Source organism: Ovis aries, chromosome 1 (genome assembly GCF_016772045.2).
Source record: "Ovis aries strain OAR_USU_Benz2616 breed Rambouillet chromosome 1, ARS-UI_Ramb_v3.0, whole genome shotgun sequence".
Taxonomy (NCBI): Eukaryota; Metazoa; Chordata; class Mammalia; order Artiodactyla; family Bovidae; genus Ovis; species Ovis aries.
Window position 1 is genome coordinate 11,316,055 of NC_056054.1, and position 6,000 is coordinate 11,322,054.

Genomic DNA, 6,000 nt, shown 5'->3' on the forward strand with positions numbered 1-6,000 from the left:
CCAAATAGGAAAAGGAGTACGTCAAGGCTGTATATTGTCACCCTGCTTATTTAACTTCTATGCAGAGTTACATCATGAGAAATGCTGGACTGGAAGAAACACAAGCTGGAATCAAGATTGCTGGGAGAAATATCAATAACCTCAGATATTCAGATGACACCACTCTTATGGCAGAAAGTGAAGAGGAACTAAAAAGCCTCGTGATGAAAGTGAAAGAGGAGAGTGAAAAAGTTGGCCTAAAGCTCAACATTCAGAAAACGAAGATCATGGCATCTGGTCCCATCACTTCAAGGGAAATAGATGGGGAAACAGTGGAAACAGTGTCAGACTTTATGTTTTTGGGCTCCAAAATCACTGCAGATGGTGAATGCAGCCATAAAATTAAAAGACGCTTACTCCTTGGAAGAAAAGTTATGACCAACCTAGATAGTTTATTCAGAAGCGGAGACATTACTTTGCCGACTAAGGTCCGTCTAGTCAAGTCTATGGTTTTTCCTGTGGTCATGTATGGATGTGAGAGTTGGACTGTGAAGAAAGCTGAGCGCTGAAGAATTGATGCTTTTGAACTGTGGTGTTGGAGAAGACTCTTGAGAGTCCCTTGGACAGCAAGGAGATCCAACCAGTCCATTCTGAAGGAGATCAGCCCTGGGATTTCTTTGGAAGGAATGATGCTGAAGCTGAAACTCCAATACTTTGGCCACCTCATGCCAAGAGTTGACTCATTGGAAAAGGCCCTGATGCTGGGAGGGATTGGGGGCAGGAGGAGGAGGGGACGACCGAGAATGAGATGGCTGGATGGCATCAGTGACTCTATGGACGTGAGTCTGAGTGAACTCCGGGAGTTGGAGATGGACAGGGAGGCCTGGCGTGCTGCGATTCATGGGGTCGCAAAGAGTCAGACACGACTGAGCGACTGAACTGAACTGAACTAACACACTAGTGAAGTGTCCACACCGTATGACGCATTTCAGGAAAAGTGAGCTTCTGAGTCTGTTGCGAGGGGGCAGACTTGGGTTTTGGTTCTGGTTCCAGTTTGAAATATCCATCTGTCGGCAGCTACCTCTCTGAGGTGCCCCATAGGATCCACATGCTCAGCAAATCCCATCGACTCTTCTTTCAAAATATTAGAACCAAAATCCTGAGTAGATAGGTATTCACTGTAAAGTTCAGCTTGGCCATATGTTTGGATATTTCCCTGATGAAAAGTTGGAAAATATAAATATCACTTAAACCAATAGCAGCCAGCTCTAAGCCATCCTTTCTTTTACCTGGATCACTGCAATGGCCCCCCTTCCCCTCCCCCTTCCATTCATCCTTGTACTGACCCCTGCCCCCAACCATCTATTGTTCCTTCAGTGGCCAGTGTGATGCTGATCAAACAGAAGTCAGGTCATGTCATCCTCTGCCCCAGCTCCCAATGGCTCTCATCTCACTCAAGGTCAAAGCCTTTTCAACAACCTACAAAGCCCTTTTCAACTAGGGGTTCTCTCTGGCCCTTCTGTGACAATTCTTCCCCTTGCTGCTATGCTCCAGCCATTCTGTTGTACTTTTCAGGCTCCCTCCTGCCTCTGGGCCTTTGCACTTGCTGTTTCCTCTGCCTGGACTAATTTCCCCCAAATGACTATATGGGTCACTCCCTCCCCTCCATTTGAGCAGAAAGTGATTGCTCAAATGTCACTTTCTCATTGAGGCCCTTACTGACCACCCTTTAAAAACTGCAACCACCCCTCACTCCCTAGCTCCCTTTCTCCTTTAATATTACCTCTTCATCGTCGCACACTGGCTGTCCCTGCCGCCTAGAATGGAAGTTCATGAGAGCAAGGGTTTTAGTGTATTTTGCTTAGAAACTCATCTCCAGGATCTTCAACCCGTCTGTCACGTGATGAGCCCTTGATACAGGTTTGTTGAATGAATGATTGAGTGGATGCACCTTCCCTCCACTTCACCAAGTGAAAGGGAAAGTGAATGCGCTCAGTCGTGTCCGACTCTTTGCGACCCTATGGACTATACAGTCCGTGGAATTCTCTAGGCCAGAATACTGGAGTGGGTAGCCTTTCCCTTCTTCAGGGGATCTTCCCAACCCAGGGATCAAACCCAGGTCTCCTGCACTGCAGGCAGATTCTTTACCAGCTGAACCACAAGGGAAGCCACTTCACCAAACCTGTCCTCAATCCCTGCATACCTCATCTTGTTAAATGACACCACCCCAAACCCCCCAACACCCGGACCTGGGAGTCATTCTTCACACCCCTCCCTCACACCCTCACCTCCAGTTAGTTCCTAATGAAGGAGAGTGAGCTTTTTGTTCATCATTCAGAAAGCATGTTCCTCGAGCAAGCGCAGGGGCGTGATGGTGCCCTGATGGAGCTCTCAGGCTCATTAAGAGCTGTGAAATCCGTCTCTTCTCCCTGCCTTTGTTGCCTCTCCCCAGCCTTTACCTGGGTACCCTGCCGCCTCCCTGCCAGGCTGATCCCCTGTCACTTCTGGCTGCCTGAGTCTTGTCTGCCCTGAGCATCGCTCCAGGCTGGGTTGGGTGCACCCCACCCCTTGGTGATCTTATAATGCACCAGTGGCTGCTGGCACTATGCACTGCTTGAGGGCAGAAACCACTTCTCCTCTCTGCCTCCAGCCTCAGCCTCGGGCGTACAGAGAATTCTCAGCAGATCTACTGGGCTGTGGACTCCTGGTGAAGCTGTTTACCTCTCCAAGCCTCAGTTTCCTTATCTGCCACAGGGATAATAACTCTTCCCAGGGGGTGCTGTGAGAGTTAAATGAGCTATGGGAGGTACAGAGCCTCGCACAATCATGTAGCAGGGTAACGATCACGTAGTAGGTGTTCAAGAAAATTGCTTCCTGTGGCGTTCAGCATGTCAGAGCAAGGTTTGACCGATCTCACCTGTGCTCCATTCTCCACTGAGAACCTGTACCAGGCAATGGAGCTGCAGCCACTGCAGTGAAAATTGGACTTAGAGAAGAACTCTCCTTAGGTAAGAAGCACTAGCATATAGAAAGGTTAAGAGCAGGGGCTGAGGAGTAGACTGCTTAGATTTCCCTCTTAAGGCTGTGTGACCCTGGGCAAGTTGTTTGACCTCTCTGAGCCTCGGTTTCATCATCTTTAAAATGGGGATGAGGTTAGTATTTACCACAGGGGATCCTTGAGGGGAATCAGGGAACTAATGTGTGTGAGGCTCACAGTAAATGCTCAACAGATGTTTACTCTGAGGAGCTGGAAAGCATGGGGCAGATGTGGGCTCACCCGTCCCTCACACATAGTGTCTGCTTTGAGGACACTTCCTCCTCCATCTATCCTGCCCCGCCCCCTCTTCCATCAGACCGGGTGGCCTCTGTGGGCTGGAAACCCCAGTCAGGGAACCTTGCTAAGTGGGGGGGGGAACCCCATTCTCCGCAGCCCTACTGAGGGTTGGATGGTTTCTGTTTGTTATTGCCTGTGAGGTGTGGGGCTGTGGGGTTGGTTCAGGAGCTGCCTGTTGCTGAGGGGCCTGGGCGGAGGCCAGGTGGGCCACCCCTCGTGAGGGTCTGGAAGGAGAGTCTCTGCTTGTCCGCCAGGGGCTGGTTTGTCTGGAAGACAGCAGCCGGCTAAGATTGTGCAAACAGGTCATTGTGCAAACACACCCCCGTGTGTGACCTCGATTGTGCAAACAGGTGTTTACTGGAGGGTGCTCAGCTTGGGCTGCCCGCTTACAAAAAGCGCCGGAGCTGTTGACTCAGAAGGAACCGGAATCTGGACACTCATTCTTTCTTGAACACACCCTGAACTTTCTGCCTCCCAGGCTTGGCTCGGGCCATCCTCTCTGCCTGGAGTGCCCTCCTCCCTCCTCGGTCTCCATCTCTACTTGTTGAAATTCTACCCATTTTGCAGAGCTCAGAAAAAATGTCAGTAAATCTTTCTCCATAAACTTTCTCCTCATTTGCATACTCAAGGCATTTGATATTTCTCTGAAATCACAGGTCACTTTTTTTACCTGATGGCCCTTTCTGGACTGTGAGCCCCCTGAGAACAAGAACCTTTCCTTATTGTCCTCTGAAAGGTTAGCATCTGAGGCCCAGAGAGGGCAGGTGACCAGCCCCATGTCACACAGCTAGTTCTCCACAGAGCTGTGCTCTAAATCAGGTCTCTGCACTTCCTGCCACACTCACTGCCTCTCTTTCAACCTCACTCCTCTTCTGACCCTGGATTTTGCCTCCTAACCCCAGGTTGTGATGTAACTCCAGCTGGAAGTTGAGGGATGGTGGGATTTGCACAGAGGAGGGAAGGGTATTCAGGGCTGGGGAATAGCAGGAGCAGAGGCGTGGAGGCTGGAATGGGAAGAGAGTGTGTGGGGGCCGTTAAAGAGGTAGGAAGAGGTTGCAAGGGCCTGGGAATGGGGGAGATGGGGTAGGGGTAGGGCTGCATCCTAGACTCAGAGACGACATGAACTCTGTGCGACCTTGGGTAGCACCTCAGTCCTGCTTCACAGGCCCCTGCCTCCCCCTAATACTCTGCAGATACCCCAGCTAGACACGCCCTCACCTGGCCTCTGCTACCTCTTCTCCTGAACATCTTCTCAGTCCTGGTGAGCGGCATCTGGATACCTGGACTCGGCCTGGACTCCTCCCTGCCCCTCACACCCCCATCCAGCCTGTGGCCCCTTCCTGTGGGTCCTGCCCCTTCTTCCCCTCCTCACCGCCATGGCAGGAGTCAGGCCACCATCATCACTCTTCAGAATGACGGCAGTGACCTCCTCCTGGTCTCACTGCCTTCATGCCTGGAATAACGCCCTGCTCAGCTGGAGGGCTTCTTCCAAAACACAAGTCCCAGCACACCACTGACCAGCCCAAATCCTCCATTGGCTCCATGCTGCCCGTGGGATAAAGTTCCGAGTCACCCGCATGGCCTTTGAGGCCGTCATCCCCAGCCCCTAATCCTCCCCAGTGCTAGAGTCTCATCTCTCCACACTCCCTTTCCCAGCCTCCTCTTCCCCTTCCCAGGCCCGAGACTGCAGCCATGCTGTTTACCATCACTGTCCAATCATGTGCTGCTTTCCTTGTGGCTCCAGGACTTCTCCACACCATGCTCTTTGCCTGGGATGCTCATCCCTTTTATCTTTGTGTCTGAAGATATCCCTTTTATCCTTTAAAATTCATCTGCGGGGCCTCCCTGGTGGCTCAGTGGTAAAGAACCTGCCTGCCATTACAGGAGACACGGGTTCGATCCTGATCTGGGAAGATCTCACATGCCATGTAGCAACTAAGCCCGTGCACCACAACTATGGAGCCTGTGCTGTAGAGCTGAGCCCTACAATCACTGAGCCCGCATGCCGCAACTACTGAAGCCTGTGTTCCCTAGAGCCCCAGGTCCACAACAAGGGAAGCCACCGCAATGAGAAGCCTGCACCACCACTGGCCCCTGCTTGCTGCAACTAGAGAAAAACCGTGCAGCAATGAAGACTCAGCACAGCCAAAAATAAATAGAAAAATTATATATATGCATGTATATATATATATAAATTCAGCTGAAATGTCACCTCCTCTGTGAAGTCTCCTTGGATTTCCCAGGCTAGGTTATATGCTGCTCATTTGGGTTCCCAGGTGCTCTGTGACAGCGGGGACTGGATCTGTGACCCCAGTATGCTGCATGGGCCTGGCAGGGAGGAGGTGTCTGTGAAAGAATGCTTAGCAGTTTGGATGTGGGACCTGGGTCGTCAGGCTCAAGAGATTCCCAGTGGCCATCAGTTTACCTGCCAAGAAATCTGGAAAAGTCTTCCTATGCAGTGGCCGCCCACACTGCACTCTCCTGCTTCCCTCAGATGAACAGGGTTTTCTGCCTTTGATTGGTTCCCAAAATGAGAGGTAAATCAATTAGGATATAATCAATGCTGAATGATGGAGGGCCAAATGCAGGGCCCCAACCTAAGTAGCTGAGAGGGCTGCCCAGACGCTCTCTTGGGGCCTGCTTCTAGGGAAGGAAGCAGAATTCTAGCTTTGGGTGGATAAAAAGAA

The 6,000-nt window shown here is 51.2% G+C and overlaps 1 long non-coding RNA gene across 1 annotated transcript; it reads left to right on the top strand.

Moving 5' to 3' along the window:
- Positions 1-2,611: 2,611 nt before the first annotated feature.
- On the top strand, positions 2,612-5,524 carry LOC132657395 (uncharacterized). The gene is made up of 2 exons (XR_009595502.1): positions 2,612-2,987; positions 5,198-5,524. It is a non-coding gene; the product is annotated as an uncharacterized LOC132657395 (long non-coding RNA).
- The last annotated feature ends 476 nt before the right edge of the window (positions 5,525-6,000 follow it).